The following is a 27,922-nucleotide window of genomic DNA, read 5'->3' as shown; positions in this document are numbered from 1 at the left end:
CTCAAGATCAGGGGCTTGCTGCTGCTGCTGCAAGTTAAAATACGCTCTGTTCTCCACCTAGACACAGCATAGCGCAGACCTGCCTGCAGAGCGACGGAGCTTTGGCCTCCCTCAGCGTATACAGGAGCGTGGCGAAGCGAAGACTCGGAAGACCCGTGAGTTAGTTCCTCTTCAGGAGCCCGTGACGTGGCCTGACACAGTCAGTCTCAGGAACCCTGTGGTCCGCACGATGTCGGGAAACCCGTTTTGAGAGGAGGCCCTGTCGTCGGTCGTGACACTGACCTTCAGCTGACAGAGAGTAAGCAGGCAGGCAGTGAGGATTAGCAGATGTCCAAAAGGAAAAAAAAACACAAAACAATTTGCCAAATTCTGCCCCAAGTGTACCTATGACCTGGTACTTGAAGTTCATACCCGTGTCGCTAAAATCACTTAAGATTTAGCCTTCCTGCTATATGTTGTTCTTTGTGTGGTGGAAATATGAAAGCAACAGTTTTTAGCTTTTGGGTCTTGTTCAAAGCCTAAGAAATTTAGGGGTTTGGAAAGGGCTGAGAAGTGAGGGAATGCAAGCTGGATCACTGAGGGGAAAAGGATTCTAGGCACAGGAAGGAAGCGCAGTCGGTGCTGGCAGAGCGGTCGTGAGGAAGACAAGAGCGATGGTACAGGCACCGCCAGTGCAGGAGACAAAGGAAAGAAAATAGCACAAGAATAAATAGGGAAAGGATGAGTTAGAAATCGATCTAAAACCCACATGGCTTCCCTTAACTTCAGCTACCGACTCCTCAGCCGGCGGTGGGGGGAGCAGGAGGGGATGCCTTTTACCTCAGAGATGAGCTCAATCCCCCCCCCCCCCCCCAAACCCAAGCGGGAACACCGCCGGCAGCCGGGGAACATGAGGAGACCACACGCCCCTTCCCACACTGCGCTCCCCGGGGAGATCTCCCCCCCCCCCCCAGACGACCACCGGCGGGCGGCCTGCGGTGCCGCGGGAGCCCCTGCCGGGCAGATCCCGCTTCCTCCCGCGGGAGAAGGAAAGACAGCGCAGGGCAGGGCCGCCTGAGGAGAGAGAGAGCGAGCAGCGACTCCCGCCTCGACCCAGCCCGCTTTGGCGGGCTCCCGCCCCGCCGCCGCCCGGGGCATTCCCCACAGCGCTGCCCCCTAAACCCCCCCCACCCCGCGCTCCGCCCTCAGCCCCCACCCCCGCCGGGCCGCTCCCCGCTCGGTCACCGGCTCAACCGGCGCCGGGGACCGCCGCTGCCGCTAGGTGTCACCGGCGTCCGGGCCTCCCCCGCGGCCCCTCCTGCGCTCTCCGGCTGCCGGCGGGGCTGCCTCAGTACGAGCCTCAGCGCTGCGAAACGGGCGGAGGCGGAGGCGTCAGCCCGCAGAGGAGACGCGAAGCCCGGCTCGGCTCGTCCCTTTCCCCGCGGCCCACGTTAACGTGAGGCCCATTTCGGGCCGTTCTCGGTACCGCCAGCGACCCGGCGGGCGGTTCCCGAGCACGGCCTGCGGCCGCTCTTCGGCGGCGGGGAGCCGCGGCAAGGCGAAGGCTGCGGCGGCGGCGGCGGCGGGGGGAGCAGCCATGTTGGAGCGGGGAATAAAGTGACTTTCCTCGGGGAGGGAGCGCGGCCGGCGGCCCGGCGGAGGCGGCGGCTCTCGGGGCAGCGAGGGGAAGGGAGCGGGGCGGGGGGGGCAGCTCGGCTCCCGGCGGCCGGATACCGCTCCCGGGCGGAGGAGGAGGAGGAGAAGAAGGGAGAAGAAGGGGGAGAGGAACCGCCTCCCGGACCCACGAAGCTCCGGCGCTGCTGGTGAGTTGTGGCTGTTCATTGTCTCCCGGAGTCGGGGTGCGGGTCCGACCCGCGGGGTTGGAGCCCGGGCCCGCGGGGGGCCCTCGGCCTGCGTCTGCGTGGGACGGTCGCGGAGCGGGCTCTGTGTGTGTGTGTGTGTGAGGTAAAAACGCGGCCCCGGAGGAAGGTGATGGGAGCTGGGGCGGGGGTGCCCCTTGAGAGGGCCGAGGGGCTGCTCGGGGAAGGGAAGGAAGGGGGGGGGCCGGGGCCGGCAAGGGCCGCTCTGCGCCCCCGGGCAGGGCCGGGCCGGGCCGGGCCGTGGGGGATTTCCGCTGCCCGGTGGCGGCTGGGAGCGGTTCCGCGGGGGCCGGGGCAGCCCCGGAGGGGCGGCTGAGCCCCGTCTGCGGCGGGGAACGGGGGGGGGGGGGGGTGGAAGCCGAGGGAAGCCGGGCCTGAGGGTTGAGGCGAGGATTGCAGCTGGTGAGCACCGCGGGGTTTTTTGGGGGGTGATCCTGCGTTGTTAACCGTCCTTTCCTCACCGCCTCCTCTCCTTCAAGCGAGGCTGCTTTCTCCTGACAGCTCTTCTCCTCGCAGCCTCCGCACGTATGACACATTCGCTCCTATTGCAGGTCTGTCCCCCGTCCCCCACCCCCCGCACACCCAAAATATGTGTAGGCTTCTGTTCGTGGCTTAAGAGTTGTTGTGCCTTGAGCTTTGAGTTCGTAGATGACAGGATACGTGAACATTTGCTGACCCTGAACTTCTGTGAACTCCTCCCTCCCCTTCCTCTCAGATAGGTAATGGCTTGAGCCCGGGGAGAGCAAAATGGTTCTTGTCTCGCAAGGATGGGGGAAATGAGGTGGCGTTAGGTATATTTTGCATTTCGTGGCAACGTACTACACCCGCCGGTTCCAGGACGGTGTTCATAGGAGTGGACTAGCTGCTGCGTTAGAAGAATGCTGACCTTGATCCCCTTTGTCTCTTCTGCAACAATTTCGGTAGCTGGCTGGAATTGTTTTAAACTCATTGCTGTCTTTGGCACTTTGCTAATGGTGGTTAACAGTATTATGGGTGTTGTGAGGGAAACAGGGCTGAGGTATATCGTAATCCAAACTAAAAAATTTTAATTTCGGTGAATATATGCGGTTTTTTCTTTTTGTAATTTAACAAAAGATCAATAGCAACTTTCTTGTAGCTGTCGTGGCATAGATAGGAGGAGAGGAAGCCTGGTTTGACATTTTTCCATTCCCACCCCTACCTCTCCTTTTTTAGTTGTATTAATTGAACTGGAAACGAGATGACCAAAGCTTAAATACTCAGAAGATGAGGGGCAGAAGAAAACATTTATGAAATTAGACTTAGCACCAAATTCAGGTTTGTTTTCTTAAAAAGTGAAGTCAGTGATCTGGTATTTTATGAACTTATGATGTTAAATAGATCACCATATTGCTTTGTTGTAGGAATTCTGTATACTCATACGCAGCTCTTGTTATTTATGTCTGCACTTCAATGAGTGGTGTGAGAGACTTGTTTTGAATAATTAACACAAAAGTAACCGATATGAAAACGTGAAATCATATGTTTGAAATGCATAGTGAAAAAATTTCCTTAAAAGTTATCTCTACTTGAAAGAACAAACTGAATTTTCTTCTCCAACATAGAGAAACCATTATAATGTTAACTTGGCATTAAAAGGGACACTTAAATTTGAAAGATGAAAGCATATTTTTTGATGGTGTTATTTAAATAGTGCTTTGACAATAATGAGTCTGGCTTACAGAAATCTTTAGGAAGGGTAACGCAGTGAAGTTCATACCATGTATTTGCATATTCTGTGGTGTAGCCCTGTGTTTACCTGGGATTGAGCTCTACACAAATCAGTAGGTGGGGTCTGCCTACATCCATATCGAAGAGTTTGCAAATTGGAGCCTGTGTTGTCTGAAGCAAATTATAGTTTGAAAGTGGCGAGTCATTTATTTTAAGCTTGGCTAAGGATGTAGTCATTAATTGATCTTTTTAATATGTAAAATGCCACTAATGTGTAGTGAAATACTTGATTTATAATTCCGCATATAATTAGATTGAGAATAACTGAAAACCAGAACAGGGCTGTGTTTTTTCCCCTGAATGGCTCTGGCTTCAATTTCTGCCTAACGCTGCACTGTGAAAATATGATATAGCTTATGACATGGATGTTAAGATGTTCCGTATGCCTGTGTTATTGTTATAATGTGGAGCTCTTACAGTAAAACTATGCAGAATTTTTTGAATGGGTTACTAATATACAAAGTCTTCTAATTTGTTAAATGACTACCTGCTGCTAGAAGAAAAAAAAAGAATGTTTCACTTATCTTAATAAGTTTTGGTTCAGTACAGTGTATTTGAGTAACTGCACCTAAAAAGTGTAATCAGGAAGGGCTTCGTTGGAGACTGATTCAATGAAGAGTCTGCATTAAAACCTTTCCAGGAGTTTGCTTTTCACCCTCTTTTCACATTAAATGGAAGCTGTTGATATTTTGTGTACTGATCAGCTTTTATTTGTTGGCCAAGAAAGCTGATCAGCTGTATTTTAAAAAGGCATATATACTAGTTGTGTCCTTATTGAATGTGTGATCTGGTGCCGTGTGAAAATAGACAAGATCATGTCTAAAAATCAATATTAATAAAGCTTTTCTAGCGTAAACTTACTAGATGTTACTTAAATTAATTCTTAAATTACAGGTATCTTAAGTTCTTAGCTGCATGCTTTTTCATGCTTGCTTTTTTATTTTTGCAGCAAGCTTTGGATATGTATCTGCTGAGGCAGCTGGACACCACTGTAATCAGTGGCACTTCAGAATTTGATATAAAACACTATTCCACAACTCTAGCATGTAAAAATGCTTTTAAAATGCCAAATGTTTGCTCGACAGTTATGCTTCACATCCAAAGAACAAACCAAACCAGTGTATTGCTGTTGATCATTGTCTTTTTTGCGATGCACATAATTACAGCAATGACTTTTTCCTTCTGAGCATAAGAACCGGGAAATTTTTTTTGTGCCTGTTCACATGCTGATGTAGAGGCACCTTAATTGGATGTTAGAAGTAAAAGCATTTTATATTTAAATATTTTGATCGCTAGGCAGTAATTCTGATTTACTTTTTAAAAACTTTAAAAAGTCTAAGACTAGGGGGCTTTTTAATAAACTTACTGCTGTGTATACCTTTTGGGGCCTAGTAATGTTTTCCTCCATGAAGCAGGGAAGAGCAGGGAAGAGCAGATACTGCTTCCTCTGGAAATACTGGATTCCCAGAAATGCCCACTAATAGTGTGGGATGTTTTCTTTTTCCTGCGTATTTTGTGAAGAGTTGTGACACACTTTTGACAATGTTTCTCTGAAGAGTGAGAGATAATGTTTGTTTAGACAAATGACTATTTATAATTCTGTGTTGAATACAAATCCATACGTGTGCGCTCTTAACTAACCTGATGGATTGGCAATTCCTCCAGAGTTGTTGATTTCCTGAACTCCTTTTAGTGGAGATGTCAACTGCAGAGTTCAGTAGAACTGGCTAATTAGAACATCAACAAACAGCGGTTTAAAACTTGAACGTACAACCACTGATGTTGACAGTCACAAGGAATAAACAAAACTGGAACTTGAGCTAGTTTGCGAACTTGGAGCACAAGAACTTAAAAAGAATAGAAAAGAGTTCTCCTTTAGTTCTGTGATCCGGTTGTATGGAAAACAGTAACCTTAGTGGATGCATAGATCAGGTAATTTGCATCAGACCAGCTTTTGATACGTCAGTCCTTGGATAATAAGGCTTTTGCCACTTCCTTGGAGATCATTATACCCTATATCTGACTGTATTATAAAATACCATAGACACACTGATACTGGAAATCATTGTAACTCTGTGCTTCACTGGCATATTTGGGCTTTAGTGATCTAGTGCCTGTTTTTAAAGGATTAGAAATTTCTTTTAATAGGGAACATCAGGTTACCAGGGGTGCGATGCTTAAGCACAAATGTTAGAGAAAAAAGAAATGTGTGAGTAGCATCATTAAAAAATGCAGCAGCAAAAGAAATGAATGTCAAATCACATTTTAATTTTTCATGTGGTGGGGCAGAATTAGGCATAATGGTTTTAAGAAAAGGGAAAATACCAACTTTGTAACATTTTAAATAAACACTTGAAGGCTTCTCTGAATTTCAGGGCAATTTTCTGCTTGCTTATTTCTGTAATACCTTGAAAATACAGTAAGCTGAAGAACAGTTTTATCCTAGGTTTTGATTATGACCTTTTTTTTTCCATATTTTTTTATTTATCTTTTCTGGAACAACTAGTTTTGCATATATTACAATGAACACGGCTGCGTTATTATACCAGAACAAAGAAACGACATGTCTTTCATTTATACTGTTAGCTACAGTTCTTGCCTGTCTTTGTATTTTAGGTTGGACTTGCTAGGTATCTTGCATAAGTGAAGGTTACTCTGTGCCTTCTAATCATATTTAATTTAATTATAATCTATACCTTGTAATCGTACGCCTTTCTCTGACTGCTGCTGTTTTCAAGGCTTGGTAGAGTTGCACGATGGTCTCTGATTTTTAGCATCTGCATTTTGTCAGCTTCACTAAAGATACTTGCATGCCTTCAGTTTGTGTTAAAGTTGGCAGGATCGTGACTTTCTCTTCTGTGCTCAGTGGACTAGGGCACTTTGCAGGCATGTAGCTGTACTGATATGCTTATATTGTAGTGAACTGCCATAACCTGCATAGTCATCTTTCAGAAATGTCTCTTTCCAAGTATTTCGGACTTCCTACTCTTACCTTACTGATATGGAATTATCTTGATTTGTTTGCATTTTGTTCAGGAATGTGCAAGATGTTTTTATACAGCAGTCATTAAAGGTAACATTTAATGAGGTTTACAGTAATGGGTGCTAATGGGTGCTCACTAAAATAAAGATCTTTGGGAAGTATGGATTACTGAGAATTATCAAAGAATATTACTTACCGGTAAACCCATTGCCCTGTAATTCAAAAACTGTTTGGCTTACAAAAAGAGTGGCCTGTAGTAGAGAAGCCAGTTCACAGCAGCGTAAAGAAGCTGAAGTTAAGTGCATCTGATTCACAAGGGAAGCTGAAGCCTGCGATGAGGAAAACCCATGCTGTCATGGACTGTGATGATAAGACAAAGTGTGTTTCAGGAGGAAAATGAATTCTAACAAAGTCATTAGCCTGTTACATATGCTAAAGAAAACGTTAGCATTTGATGATCTTCAGAAGAGGTCAATGTTTATTAAATACTGCTATATTCAGACAGAAACCAGATGATAGTTCTACGTGATGCTCTGAGACACTTCCTAAGAGAACCTGAGGGTGTTAAACAGCTGCCACTGAAGTTGTATGGTAGGAATTGTAAAAGCTGATAGGGCGCTTTCTGGAGCGTTAATGCTGATGGTGTTTTTCAATGTGTCTTGGAACACTGAGAAATTATGTAGTTTAGCACAACTTAAGGTTTCTTTCAGTGGTTTTAAAAGTAATATGCATAATAATGGTTACTGACAGAGCAGGAGTTTAAGTACAGGAAATAACTGTTGTTCAGCATATGTTTATAGAAGACTGATCTTGTGGAATTAACTTCTGGTTCTCTTGATTAAAGACTTTGTGTGGTATAATTTTGTTGATGTTGCAAACAGGCTTCTCTGAAACCTTTTGCTTGGCTGTTACGTAATGTTTTGATTAAGGAACTAAAATGATAGATCAAGTGTCTACATATGAAATGGTTTAAAACCTGGCGGATAATGTGAATCAAGTGGTTAACTATAAATAGTTGCCGTTACGTAACTGCGTGTGATGAGGGCTTCTCATCGACCAAGTACGTTCATGAAGGAGCACTGGGAAACCTGCTCCGTGCCTGCTGTTGGGCATTGCCACTAATGAAGTGAAAGCCAGTGAAAATTGCTGATCGTTGTTGTAGCACGCAGAAAACTGGGAAAACATAGAGGTACTGCAGAACGGGTCATTAGCGCAGGGTGGATGCTTGGAAAAATGGCAGTTTCCTGATTGTTTACTTGGTGTGGCGTTTTATATCAGGCTTTAAAAGATTGAATACAGTCTATTAACTTTATAAATAAGCTAGTGATATTTTGTAATTAACACAAATATGACCAGCTATTATTAGCTTTTAGTTGGGAATTTATTTTATAAAGCTTTGGAATAGTTTCTCATGTATAATGCAGAACAGATATTAAGTGTTGATCTGCATTCAGTATGTGGGTTTTAGGGAAAGCTTTTATTTTTAAAAGGTAGTAATAATATAATTAATAATTCATTAATAATATACAAGAGGAGGATAATCAGTTATGAAATAATAGGTTAAATTTTATTATATTTCCACCAGTTTTCTGTGTATCTTGAAGCAAAGTTGAAGTTCTAAATGCAGAATTCGTAAACATGCTGTGTAGGCCAAAATAGTTGTGGTCGTATATATGTTCAACCGGGGAAAATGAAAAGCCTTTTTTTTTTAGTCTGTCCTTAGTTTATTGCAAGAGCAGCTTCCTCTGTTCTTTCCCTCTTCGTCAAGGTCTGGTTGTCATAAACAGCAGTAGAGTATTTATATATGCAGGGGACTTGTTTCCTTCTTAAGTACTATTCAGTCTTAAAGCTCTGTCATAATATCATAAATATCTTACTAAATTGTATAAGTGTCTGCTTGTAAAATGTGAAACTGTTTTATAATTGGCCTTATTTATGTTTGCTCTGAAAATAAAATACAAAACTTAAGTCTTCCTGTAGGACTGTGGGAGACTAAGCTTGGGCTGGTGCTGCCTGTGAATAACTTTGTGGCTCCCCAAACAGTTTAAACTGGCATAACTTTGGCCCTGTTGCTTACAGCTTTGGTTAGTTTCCCTTTTGCTGGCTGCTGCTGTCATCCCCGTGCTCCTGCCTTTGTACTAGCAGGTGTCTTGTGACCATTTGACTGTATCAGGGAACCGATGGAGGTTATAATAGGCATTTGGGTTCAACTTTACTTTTGTTTTTACACATAAATAATGGTCACTTTCTGCAGAACTGATGGAATAACGAAATATTTATTTTTTTAAATATCCTGAGCAGATGGGAGGGGAAACTTCCTATTGTACAGAGAGGAAAGGTGGTCCTCAACTGCTAAATATATCAAACATATATGCTCTACTGAAGTCTTTTAAAAATGATGTGTAAAACAGCAGCTCAGAGACTTATTTTGGTACTGAAGAAGAAGGGACAGTGGGGAAGTAATTACTGATAAATCTTACAAAATGTATTCCTAGTTTTAAATATGAGTACCTCTTTGAGGTGGGAGTTATGAAAGGAAATAGGAATTTTGGTGTGGAAATTGTTAGTGTTGGAGGAAAGAAAACTAAGGAAACTGAAAATGATATTTTTTTCTTGAATATAATATTTTAAAACTGAACTACATAAGCTGAAATTGAGCTAGGGTAGGAGTTCAAAAAAATTCTGGAATAGGCAACAGTGACAAAAAAAAAATCTGTTAATAACTATAGTGGTCATATTTTAAAGGGGCCCAGTAGGGGAGTTTTGCAGGGTCCTTGTGTTTTCTGAAGAAGCGATCACCTCAGGAGAGAGACAAGATGAGATCTTTGGCTTCATTGAAGCTGCAGTTTGGATTTAAATCACTGAAATTTACACTAAGTGTTCTTGAGAATAATGTCCTGTACAATATTCGGATAAAGCAATTTCAGAGGCAATTCCAAAAGTTTAAGATTCTCCATAGTATTTCATTACCTTTGTCAGTATGATTCAGTAGGTTGTGGCAAAGAAGCAAAATATTTTAAAGCTTATGCTATTTACCTTCAGGATTAAACAAGATAAACAGCTTACAGTGTTCCATTTGCACAAGTCACAGTATTTTTAAACCTGCTGCTTGTAATTCTGGGTTGTTTATCAGGGAATGCAGTTAACCTAAATGTTTTATTGTGGCTTGTTTCTGATACATCTCAATATAATTCTCAAAAGCAAAATGTTTGATCCATAAGCAAAAAAAAATAGCTTTAAAGTGTGTTTAGGCAGAAGGCCTTTTGTTATTAAGCATACTCTTTTTTTTCTGGGCAGCACAGGAAAAACAGCATGATCGTGTATAGTAATTAGTTTGCTCAGTAGGTATATGCTTTTCTTGTATTATGCAGTTTTAGTATTTTAGGAGCAATACGAAGTAGGTTATGCATTCTGAAGGTATGGATTTGATATGCTTTGGTTGTAAGCTTAGTTACTGCATTTTAAAACAAGTTTGGTTTTAGTTTGTGTATAAAATGCAAAGTGTTGAGTGTTTTTAACAGTGTTCTGAACCTGCTTCCTTTAAACTGGGCTCCTTTTTTTGTTGGGCGGGGGGGGGGATGTCTTACATAATAGAAGTTTTGGTTTCCTGGTATTTGTGAATATTGCTAGTAGTGGAAGAGGTAGACATTACTTGAAGGATTTAAGACATAAGTTTTGTCATTGTTAAAAGTTATTTTGGGGATGAATAGATAGCCAGTGATGATTTGCACCTCTAGCTATGTCTTAACAAAATACCTGTATTGTTTTTAATCATCTGTTTCTAGGAGTGGGTAAGTGAAACAGTGAAACCTGGATTTTTTTTCAGCAAATAATTTATTCACATCTAAAATACTAATTGTGCTAAATTGCCTGATTTGGTGTTTGGTTTTTTGGCTGTTTTTTGTTTTGTTTTGTTAAAATGTTCATCTCTATAATCAGTAGAGAGAAACAGGTTCAGAGGGTAATCCAAAGATCTTCATATAGAGCTGCCTCTCTTTCCACGTTTACCTTGGAGGGAGCCCATCACAGTCATTGTTTTTGTATTACAACATTACAGTTTAAGCTGAATTAAGTGCTTGTTTCAGAATAATTTTTGCTGCATCAGTAAGCTGAATAAGTTTCCACTACTATCTGGAAGGTACTGGAGGAAGAGAGAGGGCAGGAATTACACGATTGATGGTGAAGAAGGAGGAGAGGGTGGCTGGGAGATGAATTCAAGTATTTTCTTACTGGTGGTGGTAAACTGTGAACTGAACCCAGAACTGGTATGAAACTTTCTCCTAAGTGCCTCAGGTGCCTAAAGATGAATAGTGTGAATACCCCCTGCAATTTATGCAAATGGGTCTTTAATATGTAAGCAAGAAAACGTGCAGATTTTTCTTTATTCTCCACTTTTCTGCTTGCAGGTGCTTAGCATGAATTAAAATTCCAGTCACGTGAGTAGTAGTGATAGTACATTTTAATGTTGAAATAGGTTTCTGAATGATCTGTTTTCATTTTATGTCTCATGGCAATTTCAGAAACTAGGGTTGCAAGGACAAATAAAAATTGTCTGTTTTTTTGTCTTACGAGAACCTGGTTCTTAGAATATATATGCTCCATCATAAAATAAGCCTAGTGAAGATTTGAACATATACTACACCTGCAGTTGATGTTCATTTTTGACTTTATAATGACATTACACTCCATTAAGTTAGTTGTAAATTTACATCTTTGATTGGATTGTCATATCTGCTTTTGGTAACTGAAATTGTATCTTAATTCAGAGTTTGTTTTTTGTTTTTTCTTGGAAGATAGGATGTGAAATCTCCATTTTACTTGTATATTGAGAATTATTTCCTTGGGTTGGTTGACATTATTTGTCAAGTTTTATGCTAGTTTAGATAACCTGTTGAAGATGTTATTTTAGGATATAACTGCAACAGGTTTTGTGTAGTGTCCTTGGCTGGTTTTCATGGAAAGTAATGCATCACTAGCTAAAGAAGTATGTAGGGATGGATTATGTCAATTTTTGATTGGTTAACTTCAGGCTTCTTTAAGATACTAATCTTCAGGGTGTAAGTGCTGAGGACATTTTGAAAATCAGCCTTAACAGTTGGCTGCAGAGACACGTCAACAGAAATAATACCCTGACACTGTCTGAAAACCTAGTGGTATAGATTCTGGTAAGCATTTCTAAGAAACAACTGGAGGAGAAGCAAAGATGGATCTTTTAAGATACTGGTAAGCCAGCTCTACATTAACACAGTAGGCTAGGTTTCCCTTTTCTATGGCTAAGTGGTATCTTGCTCTCTGTCTTTTTACACCAATGTAAATTAATCTATCCTGGACTATTTAACCTACATTAATGCTTTACATTTCAGTCTAGGTAATTGCACTGGTGTCTTTCCAGTTGTATGTCAGACAGAACTAACACATACGTAACCTCACTGCTTCCAGACGGGCCTGAAACACAGACTTGGAAAGCAGTCCTGTTGACTGTCTTCTACAGGGAATATTCTCTCTCAACTATATTGTGTATATAGAGCTTCCAGTAGTAGACTATTTAAAAAAAAATAAAAAAAAATCTTTGTCGCCTAAGAAGGAAGAAAACCTTAATTCTCTGATAAAGCACAGGAAGCAAAATTGTTGACAGAGAAAAATTCCTCTTCTGTATAGTCACTTTTATGAGAACAGCCACACCCCAAAGGTAATATATTTAACTGTTAGTAGATCCTAGTGACATAATAGTATTTTTTTCACTTGTATTCAGAGGTTTAAAAGCGATAAAGAAAATAAGTGGGTAAGTGGGTTAACATCCTTTCGAAGTTATTTGTGGTAGTTGCCACGTTATTTGTGTTAGGTTAATTTAAAAAATATTTGTCTGTCTGTGATTGTAAGAGGCTTTGGAAAAATAACATGTTCTGTTTTGTGCAAAAGTGGGAGATGTTTATGATGGTTCTTTCATCTTGTTTAACTCCTGACAAAGCTCCTTTCACAGTGTGCACAAGCCTTGCTTTTTCTGCTAGGTAGTAATATTATTCCAGTTGGATTGAGTTATCATGGCTCTTTATCATAAAGTTTAGGAAGCTTTTTGATTAAGCAGTCTGAAATACAGAGAAGCTTCGCTCTTTTACCGCATAGAGGTGAACTTCTATTTTTAATAATGTCCCTTTCCTTCCTTGGGTGAGTAGCTTTGCTGTATTTTTGAACCAAACCTTAGGGTTAGCAGTGGTTTTGTTGGGTAGCAAAGGGGATGAATTCAGGTGTCAGAAGTGAGAGGAGGAGTGCCTAGCTAGGACAAAAGGAGACCATTCCAGGTAGGGCCCGGCATTCTGGCACGCTGCATCCAGAATCGGATATTGCTGGAGTGTGTTCTCATGAAATATTGGGAACCTGGTGGGGCTTTTGTTTGGTTTTGGTTTTAAGCCAGAGGAAGGCCTAGAGGTTGTTTAGGGCTTTGCTATGTATGCCGTCAACAATATTTTGATCTCAAAAGTCAGACATCTGTGTTTATGTAGTGAAACACAGCGTATGTAAATCTGCTCTTAGATCCCTGTACTGCAGGTTTTCTTTGAGAGGATATGCTTACAGTATTATTCATGATACATGCTGATTTTGTGTTCTAAGGATAATTAAATGTTTTGAACTTTAGTAGACCATAGGGATGTATTCAGGTATCCAGGTTTTTTTAAATTCCAGTCATGAAACACTGTAGATTGCATAATATAATGTTGTAGAAAAGCTAGAGGTGATTACTGGATGGTGCTGTTCATTGCTCTCAAACACATGCTCTGCAGCATCAAAAGTTTTATGACAGAGGGGATTGAATTGAAGCTAAGAAATACTTTGGATGTCCTGACATGTTGTCTTGTAGTGATACTAGTTTAATCTTATCTGTGGTTGCGATGCAATTTTTCATTGACCAGGCCTTCAGTAGAGCACTCTTCACTTCCGTGCCTCTGTACCCATGAACAGAGTACTGGTCTCAGAATTATGAAAGCTATGAAATGCTTTGTACCACTTTTTTTTAAATACCTTGAAGCTTCAAGTGTATGAAAGTTAAATATTGGGAATTCCAGTAATAAGGTTTAAACTTCCTAAAGGCAAAACCCAGCCTTTCTCCTTAATTTCCAATATAGTTTTGTTATCTTTTTTGTCCATCAATATTTTTGGAAGTGCTGTGTTTCCTAAAAAATGTCAGTAGGGAACATCACAAGAGGCATGCTACATTGTTGTTGGACGTTTTTATATGTTTGTCTTTGCAGCTTATCTATTTTTTGTCCTTGTCTTTTTTAGTAATTTGGATACTACTAGAGATTATTAATATTTGAATTTTGTATTTTTAAATTTAGATTTTTTTTTAAGAGCCCTTTAGAATAATCTTTATCTGCCTTGCTCATTAGATGGCAAAGCTGATGGTTGGTGTTATTTCACGCGTCCAAGATCACTGAGTGGCAAAGTTAGCCATAGAATCTTATTCTCAGCCCAGGTTTTCCTTGCTTTTTCTGTCTTTCCTACATATGTGGTGCAGAAATTTATTTAGTCAAATAATTCCATGAGATCAGTTGTAAGAATTTGTATTACTATAATAAAGATTGAAACTTGTAGCTTCTGATCTGTTACTTTGCTGGCTTAATTTTTGGTTTGATTTATTTTAAAACATTCATTTTAAAAGGATACTGATGTTTCAGTATACAGTAATACAATATTTAGGGCTAGAGTCTTCATCGGAAAATTATGTATTTTAAACTAAGTTTATAATTGATTGTGTATTTCTTCCACCTTGTGTAATTTCTTAGAGTGGAGAAGCTATGTTTGAAAACAGTGGAAGATTGGCCTGTAGAATGATTTAATTCTGTGTCATTTTGAGACACTACTTAGAGACAGCCTATCTATTACACTGAAGGTTTTTTAAATGTTGAATTTTGTTTTAAAAGTGGTGTGCAGTTGTTGTGGTTTAACCCCCAGCTGAAACCAGGACAGCAATCTGACTCTAAATTCAAACAAATAAAAAGAGAAAACATCATCTATATTAAATGTTAATTAAATTAATAAAAAATAGAAAGGCAGCTGATGGGTAGAAGGACATTATGACCTTGTTGGAAACAGAAGGTATTTAGGATTATAATAAGCATTAGTAGGCTTTCTGTACCATAGGCCTTTGTACATTTTGTTTAGGAGATCTGGAAGTAACTTTAATAAATGTGACATGTTTTTAGATTTCGTTTGTCTTTTGGACTAGTGAAAGTCCTGCTTGTGATGTGATATTTCTTTAGTGAAACACTCGCATATATTGAGAGGAGGAGATTAAAAATGCGATTTTATGGCTGGGTGAAATTTGTATATAGCAAATGAGATGTAAAGAAATGCAACCACATTTTCTTCACACATGCAAAGGCATGTTCTGTAAGCAATTTCTGCAGTTACTTCTGTTGTGCACCTCATGATTAGTTAATGTACACTGGGCACGTTATAAATGCACGTCTGGCATATCAGAAATCATAAATACTTTATTCAGTATTTTCACTGCTCATTACACAGAATTGCGTAGCAGCACTTGAGAGAGTAAATGAATTCTCTTAAGACCTAAGTGCTGTCACCAGCAATATCTATGTGTTTATATTCTCAACTGCATGGGCCGTACATGGACCACTTTTTAAAATAATCCACTGTGTGAATAAAAAATGTTCAAGCCTTTGTCATGCTAAAGTAGAAGTTTAATACAAGCACTAAATCAGTTAAAAATACTGATCTTTTTTGATAGTGAAACTGTCTCAAAACACCAGTATTAATCATTTAGTAGGGTTTAAAGAGAAAGTTGCTTTTTAACAGCTCTTTGTAATTATTCAAAGTTAATTGTTTATTTGAAAGGGTGAAGTGAACTTCCATTGTATGAAATGGTGTACAATGTTAAAATTAACCTGATCTGTAGCATGTGATGTACTGCTTATCAAAATGATGCACTGTCATTTAGGATCTTTCAATGAAAACAGCAGTATCTTCAAGGTGATTTTATTTATGTAATCAGATCAACATAAATAATCTGAATTAAAAACAAAGTTTGAGGCACTTTTACAGAAGGTTGTGCCTGTCTAGTAGTACAGGTATCTGGAGTGGCATAGCTGTCCCCGGGGTGTAAGGCTGATGGGGGTCAGGGCATGTTGGGTACCAGGCTCTTTGTAGCCTGGCTGTGCCAGGGAGTGCTGTGGCCACCATCGCTCCCCTTCTGGTGGCTCTAGCAGGTACATTCTTTAATGATAAAACTAGCTTACTACCTCAAAGCTCAGAAAAGCATGTTAAATTGCTGCATTAATCCTCTTCTTTCTAAGAGCAGTATTTGGTGAATTCCTGTGTTCCTGTTCCTGTCTATATTCTCACTAACGTGGTCATTTGGTTTTCCTGGTCGGCAGATGTATGCTATAAAAACTTAATGTTGGTACGTAGCTCTAGGGAAGAGATCAGGTTGACAATATTGTGAGCTACGGGGGAATGAACATTCATATTTCACCTGTTTGTACCGTGTCTGTTTTAAGGATAAAAAGAAATTGCGGTTTAAAAGAGCTTTGAAGTGAATATGTATTTACTGTCACCTCTGAAAGTCATTACTGACTAGGTAATATACCAATATGGATGGGATCCTTTTGTGGTAAGATATTTCCTTAGTTAACTCTAGCTGTCCATATAAAAGCTATTAAATCTGTGTGTTGTTCTGACATGTATTTTTAGTTCATGAAGTTGTAAGATGAGGCACAAACAAAAACTTTGCTTTGGTACTCTAAAAAGGATTCTTGAACTGAGTGTTTGTGCCTGGCATTATCCCCTGCTATTGAACAGATCCAGTGGAAAAACTGATTGTAAGTCAGGTGTGGTAGCACTGCTAAATGTCTTCATGTATGAAGTCTGGATAGATCTGTGTGTGTTCAGTACCAGGCTGTTCTGAAGCTGAACCAACTTGAGTAATTTCTTTTTTTCCCCTGTTGTACTGTACACGAGGTTGAAAATAACGGTAGACTTTTTAAAAAGTAAACTGGCAATAGCCATGCATAACACTAACTCCGTTTGCTTTAGCCTTGTCCCCCCCACGCTGTGTTTTCCGTGCAGTGTGGTGGTCATGAGGCTGGAGTAGAAGAAAGATGGCCTTTTTCATCGCCTGGTGCTCCAGGGCAGCTTTCCTCCTCTGCAGACTTCACCAAAGGAGGATTCCCACAATAGGGCTGCCAACAGCGTGGTAAATACGCAGTGCTTTTCTCTCTGGGTGGTAGCTTAATTGAATGCCTTTAGAAGAGTTCATGATTAGTCATCTCTTTCTCCTATGTCAGTGATTTGCTGCGAAGCTATCTGCTGTATATGTTTGTTGACCTAAGCATTAATGTGTTGAACTGCTGTTCATCAAACATGTACGTTCCAAAAAATTGCATATTTTCAATTTGTCCTCTAAGTTGTTCTGCAAAGCATGTGTATGTAGTGTTTACATAATGAAGGGAGATGGTTAGGTCTTTCAGTTGACTTGGTGACTAAATTAGGTAATTCTCACAGAGGATACTTTAACACTGGTCATAAATGATCACATAAAACCTGTTTGTTACAAGCCTAATTAACGAGAAACATTTGTTCTGCACCTACCCCTCGCATCCTCATTGTGTTTTACTAAATGTCAGTTAGGATAATACATAATTAAAACATTTTGAACAATTTCTCAAGTACCATAATAAACTGTGAAACAAATGATGTCAATCCTGTAAGTCATAAGAAAACAAGCTGCTTTTTGGCTTACTGGGCTGTCTTGAGGAAATAGATTCAATAAGAATTTTTGCTGGTGGTTTGCAAAATGTGAGCTGCAGTATACGTTTGTTGAGCAATAGATAGAGTAATACTGTTTTGGTAGTAGTAGAAAGACTTTGATCCTTATTCTTGCTTTTATTTTATTGTGAAAACTGAGTACAAGGGGTTCAGCATGGTACTTAAAACTAGATGTGGTTTTGCTATGCCTGAGAATACAAAGTTTAGCAAGGCTTCTTGCTAGTATGAAAGGCAGTATCTATGTTTCAATTCTTTGCTTCCCCTTATTTTTTTGATGTTCACTTTGCTCTGTATTACTGTGAAGAAAATGCAGTAATGTGTATTTTAAAGAGATGATACAAGGTGTAGAGTATATTTCAAGTGCTCAGAAATAATCAGATTTGGCTTAAAAAGTGTACTTGGCCTCTGCTTTTACCAGCTGCCTTGGGATGCCATGTGTATGTAGCTTAGTTTAATAGTCTTTAGATTTCAGTTTGGTTTTTCTCTCAAAAAGCTGTGTTCCCTCTACCAAATAAGAGTTTAGTTTGACCTACTATATTTTGATGTTTTACATCATCTTGATGGGATACACATGAGCCTTTAAAAGGTTGATTTTCTTTATGTTGGAATTTCTAATCAACTAGAAGTCTCTTCTGCTTGGCTTTCTTACTTGTCTCTTACACTGTCTTGTTTGAATGGTAAGCAAGAGCTAACCTAGTCTGGAAAGAAGCAGGATAGCTGGTTTATGTAACTCTGTTGTAATAGATTTATGCAACATGCAGAGAGTATGTGTAGCAAGAATAGGCTTAAAAAGCATTGGTCCCAACCTTTCTTTGCTTTGTAAATCAGATTTGAATGTTTAACATACAAATTTAATGGCAAATATATATTTGAAAAACAAATCAATGTTAATTTTATTAACCCTGTAGATAGGATATTCTTTAATGGGATGAGAGAGGTTTTTATTGTGGAGTCTTGTTGGAGTCATCAAGAAGTGAGGAAGGTGGATGTGGGGAAAAAGGACAGCTCGTGTAGATCAGTCAGTCTCATCCCTAGGGCATCCTGACTGTATGTATGTGTCTGACATCCAGCATGTGAACTCGGCATTTTTTGCCCTCTGATGTCTAATGTGGGACAAGTAGTAAATTTCATGTTAATTTTTAAATCTTTCAAATTTGAAATTTAGAGCTTTTTCTAGCAGATTGTCAGGTACTTGTATATTTAGTTGCCTCAGCTCGGAAGTTAAATGTGCGAATATGTTAATTGTTCCCTGTTAAAGGGAGAAGGTGCTCTTCACGCATCACTTTATCAGGTACCGTATAAATGTATCGGCATGAGTCCTGTTCTCTACATGAGTCTTAAGATCTGTATGTGTGTAGGCATGCAAGCTGCATATAATTATGTTTGCATGTTCAGTGTTTTTTTTCCTAGTCTCTTGACACTTTGTAAAGTTCTTCAAGCTTATTCCAGGTACAGACTGATTCTTGGGAAGGTAGTTGATCCATACCGACATAGTTTATGTTGCATGTGGGAGGTGTGTGATGTTTGTTACGGAGCTGATTGGAGTTCATGGAAGCACATCATGGGGAATTACGTGCTGGGAAAAGAGGTACCTCCATGCTTGGTTTATTTCGAATTTGCCTTGGTAATATTTGAATGCTTTTGCTTTTTTGCTGTCAAAATGTCATTATTTGGCTCTTTCCCAATGTTTTTATTCAAGTGATAGGAAACAGAAGGGAAGGAACTAATTGGTATGAGTCTGGAAAACATGCTCTGAATACACGTACAAGCATTTGTACTTTCTTATCCAGCCTTCCAGCCTCTGAGATATGTGACGGCAGAAGCATTCTGGGATTGTAGTTAGAGCTCTTGGGGAGTCCAAAATGTATTTTCATCCTTATTGCCGCCGAAGGAAAGTGGGGGTATTTCTCTCCTTATTCAGTTTCTCTTAAAATCTTGCTTTATAATGAAGAGCTTGACTTGCTAGTTCGTTAGTAATTGCTACCTCCTACCATGTCTTTTGCCTGAGGGGGGTAGGATTGCCTCCTACACCCAGGAAAAAAAAAAAAGAAAGAGAAAATTAGGTAGTGATAGAGGCTAAAATTAAAAGAAATTTGAGAAGAAATAGGCCAGGTTAATCTCTAATTCTTTGAGAGCAATTTTTTCTTTAGATTTTAGGTGAAAAAAATAATTCGTTTCTTGATAGTGGTACTGTTAGGGGACTGGGCAACACCGATGTTGCTAGGCAGAGAATATTTCCACGTAGGTCATCTGCTTGTAATTGGACTAGCTAGCATGTATTGATGTTACACATTTGATTAAGGCATTTCTAGGTGGAAAGCTACCTGCAATTCAGAAGCAGTTGCACCTGATACCCTGGTTGCCTTGCAGCAAGAGGCCAAGGCACTTGCAAAACTTAGTAAAAACCTAAACTGAAAGCTTATAATTCTGTTTGTGCTTTGGCATATTGTGAGGACAGTGTAGGTAGCAAAACTTGAAACAAAACCATGAGCGGAAATAGTTTGTCACAACTCTAATGTGTTGGCTTTGCATATCTTTTTCATTATCTCGGCTTCTCTCTGCACTGCAGTTACAGCAGCAGCGATACTTGAGCTGGCTATAAAGTAATTGGTTTGCATACTGCTACCAACAGCAACAGTTTGTTGGAATTAGTTGTGAAAAATGTTATAAAACTTTCTCTGAAGTTTTCCAGTCACCTCTGAGACTTGAAGCTTTTTATTCCCTGCAGCTTAAAAACTTTTCCACGTTCTGTTTAACTTCAGTGTTCGGCAACTGGACTAATTGTTTTTTCAACAGTTAATCTGTTTCTTGGTTTGTGAATTCAAGTGATCAGTGAATGTTTATTTCCCCTTCACCCCAGGAATTTGCTATACAATTTGAAAATACAATCTAAATGTGGAGAATAAAAATAGTCTATGATGTGCTGAAGTTGAGGTGTTTGCTGAGGCTGTGTGAAGCAAGACCTTGTTTGGAAACTGTGTTTTGTTGGGTTGTCATCACCTGTTGTCACGTTATGAGTTTTCAAAACTAAAGTAAAAGTATTCCTCTGTCAGTACTGAAATACAGTATAACAAAATGTTTTATGGGAAATAATATTTTACAATCCTTGTAATATTCCTTTCCCTCTGCTGTTGTCATGCTAGTAGGTTTTTTCTTTTTTTCTTGTGGGGGTAGACAGCTTATAACTGTGTTCAGAGACGTGTATGAGCTTAAGCGGCCACGATCTCTGTTTGAATCATCAGTAAGAGTTATGTTATAAAACAGGTTGTGTGGCATTACTGACACTTTATTCTAGTGAACTAGAAAATTGCTTGCAACTTCTTGCCTTTAGACCAAGCCTTCTTTTTTTTTTCCACATCTGGAAAGTCAGGTAATTGGTTTTTAGGAAGTCACTTCTGCCTTTTTTCTTCTTTATTTCTTTAATAGCTTAATTATTTTGCCTCTTCCCTAGATGACAGGTGTCCACAAGCAGGATGACCATTAGCATTAATTGACTTTCATATTGGCAGTCTAATGGCAAGATTGAGGTATAAGTTCATATGGAAAAGACAAATAATATTCATCAAAAATAGAGAGGGAAGAAAAAGTAATGCATTTTAAATGTGAAGACTATGAAGTTTGTTTGCTTAGATTCAGATGACTCCTAAGATTTTTAAGGTTAAGACGTAACATGAATACATTTGTGTTGATTCTCCATTCTATATGATAGATCAGTATTGATTCTTGGGGATGAGTACTTGGGGTGAAAATTTTGATGGTTGACAAAGAAATTGATTCGATTCAATATTTCAGATTCACAACTGATGTGCAAATTACAGAGTATAGCCAGAAAAGCTAAAGCAAATGTGGTCTTTATTTTTCAAATGACTTAATTGTGTTTATCTTTGCTATGATCCCTGTTCATTTCTTCAGCTTTTCTTTACAATAACTTACTTAAGTTTGGGAACTTCAGAAAAATGATATGATTTCTTACATGTTTCTTACGTATCCTGAAACGGATAGGATTTCCTACGTAATTCACTCAGCATCTCTCAAGATTAAAAATAGATCTGTGAAATTCTTTCAATTTTTTGGCAATTTCTCATTGTAAATGTGCAACATTGGATATTTTCATTTCAAATACAAATTGTAGCCAGTGTTTAAACAAACTTTAGCCTAGCTTGAAAGTGGAAATTTTTAAAATCAATGCTAGAAGAAGAAAAAATCAGTACTAAAAGTATTTGTAAAGATTTCTGCCTTATAGTAGGTAATTTCTGATGCTTTCAGTAGAAGCCTCAGTCACAAATTACTATTTTGTTCTTTAGATTTCATATCTTCATTGTAGCTTTGCTTATTTGGCTGTGTGTATTTATTTACACGTAGAAAGGTTACCTTAGGCAGAGCGGGAGAACTTAATGTCTCATGTATCTAGTGCAATCAAGAATAAGCTGTGACACACAAGGAAGAGTAAACTAAAGAGCAGAAATGCATATTAAAGTACACTTACATAAGGAGAATATTTTTGAACTATGCTGGCTTAGCGATGTGGATTTTGTAAAGGCACTCTCATATGGTCTTGTAAACACATGCAGTTAAAAACTAAGATGGTCTTATCTTGAGCACGAGACTTGATTCTGTAGAGATCATGGAGGGCTGAGAGACTAAACCCATTGTCAGTGCTTTTTCTTATTTTGCTTCAAAGGTTTGAGGGTTATTTACTGGGGTTTTTTGTTGTTGTTTTTACTTCAGAGCCAGATTCAACTTGCATGCAGTTTGCAAGAGCTTTCACATTTTCCTTTTTTAATGCTTTTATAAAAAAAAAAAGGAGAAAGATAAACACACACAAAAAATCCCACTACCTCTAAGGCATACTCAAGATTCTGAAAATGCTTTTCTGAGCGGTGTCCATCATAATGGAATCTGGATCAGACCAGAAGCAACTGTAAAATGCATTTACTTCCTTCTATTGTTAGAATAGCAAGATGTGAACTTCTAAATATGGCTTTAATATTTGATTATACTATTACATAAGATAAAATAATCATAGAGTAGGTAATGGGGAAAAAGATGGAAAAACGGATTCTAAAACCACAGTCACATGTTACGCTTTGAATCACTAGCAAGGTAAACTGTCCTGAAAATTGTCAGGAAAAAATGGGTATGTTTCTGTAGTGTTGACTTACTGACCACTTTATACTGTTACTTTTTTGATGCCTAACTATTCTGAACGTGTTTCATGTTTCAACTCCTTGAAAACTTTTCATGCCAGCATTGAATCCCAGTTTGTCTACTGCATGACTTAAATGATCCCTACAGAGAACTGGAGATTGCCACATACATTTGTCCTGAGCAAATCCTTCTTTGAAGATTAGTATATGAGTATACTGTTTACATTATTTTCTTTCCAGAAGTACTGGTTTGATTGCATACTTTTCAACAGTAGCCATGCAAATACAATGACGGAAGTTATGATTTTTTTCATGTTAATATTTTTCTTGTTAAATTTATCCATTTGAGGCAAAATGGTGAGACTATCCACCTTCAGGGATGAAAGCATCGAGTAGATGGTTAATGTAAGTGTCTGTATTGCTATATATTATTTCCATTCTTTTACATATCTATTGTTCAGCCATACCTAATTTTATATATAGTCAAATACTGCAAATGTTTTAAATAACTGTACCTTCAGTAATAATACATTTATTTCCAAGCAGTTTTGTTTTGTCTCTTGCTGTTCACTGAAGCTAAAATAGTAAAAAAAAAAAAAAAAGTTAAGCATTGACAAAACAGAAGAATCAACACTGATCACCATATAACCTTTAACTCCAGCGTATTGCTTTTCATAGTAAAGAGGAATCTTTTTTGCTCCCACGAAGTCAATTCTGTTGTTAATATTTAGGCTTAAGGACTGTGTTATTGTACAGCTGTTAGTGTATTTATCTTATTTTAAGGGTTTTAAAAGAAAATTGTTGCAGGTTAGTAGTTTATTGTATTGGAAATTTTAGTTGTAATTGCTTCAAAACCACATAGAAATATGCATTGTGACAACTCTGAATTATGTAAAATATCAAACCTTCCTGTCAAATTGGCTGAGTCACATATTTCTTTCAACACTTTTTTTTAAGCTATTTCAAGTTTAAGAAAGTCCTATGCAGGGTGCAAGATAATTAGAAATAATAGCACACTTCAGTATTTTTACTTGAATAGTTTCAGCTGCATGAAATTTAAATTGGCCATCTAGGCTAAGGGGCTGAACACAGGTGGCAGAGGAAAGTGATCTACTTCCTACTTGAAAGGACTACTCTGATTTTACAGGCAAGGAAATACAGTTTTAAAAACATAGACTAGAACAATTCAAAATTTTTTAGAGCAAGCTGTTTAAGAGCAGTAGAATAGATGATATTAAAACTTAAGTGGTTTGCCTTTGCTTTAAGTTATATCTGATTTAATAAAAATAGTAAATTTTCTTGCAGCACAAACTGAAAATGTTAGCTAGGCCATGTAAGAAAGAAGTTTGCGTACTGTTCTGTTTCTTATTCTGTGTAAGAGTTGTCATTTGTTTTTGTGCTAGCATCCTCACGTAAATCATGGCATGTGTCTTGCTGTTTCTGAAAAGGAAAGAAATTGTTGTTCTACCTGCAGGGGATGAGTTACAATTAATTCTGTTAAGGAGCCATTTTGAATATTGTCTTGTTTCTGAATAGAACAAAATTACTTTTTGGGTTTTGAGGGCTTTTGATAAATTTGTTCTTAGACTTTATTCTTTACTGCAGTTTCCCATGGGCTGACTTCTGTTTTCATCGCACTTTTGGTCTTTTCACTTTCTTTGAGGATGGGATAAGTGAAGAGAGGAACAAAATAAACTTGCATAGTATATTTGTGTCTCTGAGGAATTAGACCAATTTCTGTGGTATCAGTAGGCATCATTCCTTTGACTAATTGTTCAAATGGTTTTTAGATAGTAACACTACATTGACTTAAGGCTTCCTTTGTGTACAGTAAAGGAAAGCAGAGATCTTTGAAGCTCTGGAGATCTTGTGTCTCATTCCCTTTTAAAGATTAAAACCTGCCATAGGCACTTAAACGTTCACTAAACTGGATGTGGCAAGTCATTAGCATGTTTTGTGATAGAGCAAAACTGATGATAAATCTTCAACCTTTCTTGTATTATGTTTATAAGAAGACTTCACAACTACAAACTAGCCCAAACTTTGTCCTTTACTCTTCTGTGTCCTTAGGAGTAATTTCTGAAGGAACAACCCCTTGAGACTAGACACTTCATAGATATCTGACTAATTTTGCAAAGTTAAGTAAGAAGTAATAATCATGGCATTGAGTAAAGAGGAGAATGGTGTCTTGACTGAATGCTTCAATTCTTGCTCCTTTGCAAGACAAAGCCTCAGTTTCAAGATGGTCCTGTGGAATAACAGACGTGGTTCTTAAACTTTTCTTTCTTGAAAACACTTGAGAACTGGGAAAATGGAAGTTTGGAAAGTAGACAATTTCATATTTTACTATGAAAACTTGCATTCACAAATGAAATTTAAAGCAAGCCTTTTAGTCTCTGAGGTGTCTTACATTGGCCTGATGGTTCTCCTGGGAGTTGATGGGATTTTTAATGTCTTCAGTGGGAGAGTAATTCCGTCAATGATAGAAATTAAAAAAACAAACAAACAAACAAAAAAAACCACAAACAAAACTTACTGAATCAAGTCATGATGGAAAGATTTCTTTAAACAAAATACAAACTAACCTGTAGTTGGACTTCTTGAAAACAGTTGTTTCTTTGATGCCTGGAATAAGATTGTTTAGGGGGCCAGAGGGTTTTTTGGTTGCTGTTTTACTCTGGAACGCTGTCTGTACAGCTAGTTCGATGTGGGCTCCTGTACCTCGGATTGGAGCTTCACCTCTAGCAATAGCGGGTTCATTCATTACTCTCACTGTGGGATCACCCATCAGTACAAACTTGATCCAGATCAAGCGTAAGCAAATAATAACACTTCTGTTGACTTGATCAGAACATGCAACAATGCTGCTTTTCAGCTTTGTGGTAGCTGTGGTAGGACAGCTGATCCTCTGTTCAGCGTAGGTTTGGAACAGAATTACACTTACAAAGAGTTTTGAACAGATTTGTACAGAGAAGCTGGAGAGCTCTGGTTCTTTGCATCATGTGAATGTGTGGGTTTTTGATCTAGTGTTAGGCAGCCTAATACCCAGGTTACTGTCTTGAGATGTAGATCGAATCTCTGTCTTTGTTTTCTCTTTTTATTCGTGAGAGAAGTTGTTGTGCACAGCTTACTCCAGTCCTTTCTCTCACTTCTTTTCAGTACCTTGTGAGTCTCCTCTGTACTTCAGCTTCTCCTCTCTTGACATTTCATAGTTTGCATCTGTCATTCATTGCCCATTGCAGTTCCTTGCTCAAGCTTCATTTTCCAGTGGCTCTAGTAGCTTTATCATGGAAACATGAATGTATTTTTGGCCTTTAAAATTGTAGATTCTGGAGTAACTTCCCTAACAAGAGCAAGCTTGTATGTACTGCTTCTGACATCTAATTTGCTAACAGTCTTTTTTAGTAGACGTTTAAATACTGGTAGGATACTAGCAATGAAAATAGCTGATACTTTTTTTTTTTTTCCCCTAGGACTGCATGGTCATAGAACTTAATTTCTCTTCAGTAGCTCATGTGCTTTAATGTAATTGAAGACTGATAAGCTGAACAGACAATCGAAGTAGCTTTCATATAAATTATAATGTGGACAGCAAAGTACAGGCTGAGCTGTTAAACAATAATCATCACAATGAGGTTAGAGTTGTGCCTTGATCTTTATAACCTGTGAAGTTCCTCTATGTTTATTTGGTTGCTTGCCACCTTCAGAGATTTCTGTATGAGATTTCAGGATCAGTTTCTTTTATGTTTGTTTGGTTTCAGTAACAGTATTTTTTTTTTCTTGTTACTTCTCTGAAAATTGAAATGTACTTTTTTAGCAACGCCTCTTTAATTTAGCAAATTCAGTCTTGATTCTTGGAAACCACCTTTGCTTTCATTAACTTGAGTATGTTTTCTATTTTTGTGTAAAGCAAAAGTGAATGTGCTTCTGCTGCAATTTTAGTCAGACAGAAGGCACTTCATGCCTACCATATTTGCTGCCATCATCAAGTTTCTCCTACAGCTCTTTTCTCAAGAAAGTTAATGAATTCAGAAGGGAAATATTTCATAATCCCATAACAATTTGTATGTGTTTTTTCTTTCTTTGTGGTCAGTAACTACATTTTGGACCCTGCTTCCAACAGCAAAGATAGCTAAGTTGTGAAGAACCAAAGCTCTCTTGATTTCTGCAACAATTTTGTAAACATTCATCATCTAACTATATTATGTCATTAGTTTAGTTCTGTAGTGGATTCTATACTCTCCTTTTAGGTTTTCATAATCCAGTTGATGTCCTGAGCTCTTCATCTGCATGCTGTTGGAACCTCTCCAATAAGAATACATTCATAGAGGTGGAAAGTATAGTTGTTGGGATAGTCTTCAGAATTAATAGAACTGACTATAGTATCTGTGTACCTCCTTAGAGCTCTTGAAATTGGCTCACTTGTGTTTTGTGGGCAGCAGAAAAAATAAGGTAAGGTGTCCTGAGAAGTTCCAAGCTGAGGAGTTACTGACTGCTGTAGAGGAAAGAAGGAAATTTAAAAAAAAAAAAAAAAAAAAAAAAAAAAGGTGGTTCTTTATTATGCAGAAGGCAAGTTTATGCATGCCTGACCAAATAAAGGAAAGAGGAGAGTGTCAACCTATAGTCCTCCTTTGGCAGGGAATCTTACAGTTTATAGTCACCATAGCGGTACGGTGACAGAAGAACCTGAATTAGTAAACTGCTGAGGCAATGAAGATCATCTAGAAGAGGTAGGAAACCCCCAGATTATGTCAGAAGTGCTTATTTAAATACCCTGGTAAAAATCCCTTCAAAAAGTGTTCCTGATCACCTCTACTAGGGACATACCTGCATCAGAGATGGACAGTGGAGGAGTGGTGTATTAAGTTTCACCTGCTGTAGGGAATAGAAGATACGAATATCCCAAAAGGCTGTTGGAGCAGTGAGATGGTCCCAACTGTTTGAAATGACAATTAAAAAAAAAAAAAAAAGAGTCCATGAGATTAATCCAGTCAACTGATACCTGACTGTAGTATTTTTTTAAGTGAAATATCTTAGTTTAATACTTTATAAAGCAACAGGATCTGGAAATAGAACCTCAAATTTCCTCCCAATTCCAGTACATTTAGTCAAAGGGTATGGCTTGTCCCAGTGACTCATTCTGATGCAAGAAATGGTAATGCTTACAGGATTACTGTTAGAGATCGCACCTATATTATATGTACCATGTTGGGAAGAAAAAGGTGAGGGTTTATTATGCTGTGTAAGTATACAGTATATCTTTAGGTGGGTTATCAGCTGGACTGCAATCCAACCGTTTCTTTCATATAATTAAAATCAGAAATGGCAGGAACAAGAATGCTTCTGAACAGTTCAGCTGAAGGAAGCATGCACAGTTCAGTAGGCAGAAATAAATCACTTCT

General features: G+C 38.7%; 1 protein-coding gene across 4 annotated transcripts in view; it reads left to right on the top strand.

Moving 5' to 3' along the window:
* The first annotated feature begins 1,304 nt into the window (after positions 1–1,304).
* Positions 1,305–27,922, top strand: part of CDK17 (cyclin dependent kinase 17) — a 93,185-nt gene continuing 66,567 nt past the window's right edge. Inside the window, exon 1 of one of the 4 annotated variants that reach the window (XM_049792175.1) lies at positions 1,305–1,802. The gene's annotated coding sequence lies outside the window, so the exon portion shown is untranslated. The other 3 variants (XM_049792178.1, XM_049792176.1, XM_049792177.1) reach the window with 3 other exon arrangements.

The sequence above is a fragment of the Accipiter gentilis genome, chromosome 34 (assembly GCF_929443795.1).
Source record: "Accipiter gentilis chromosome 34, bAccGen1.1, whole genome shotgun sequence".
In the NCBI taxonomy this organism is placed as follows: domain Eukaryota; kingdom Metazoa; phylum Chordata; class Aves; order Accipitriformes; family Accipitridae; genus Astur; species Astur gentilis.
Note: the sequence above shows the minus strand (reverse complement) of the source record. Positions and strands in the feature narration are given on the sequence as shown.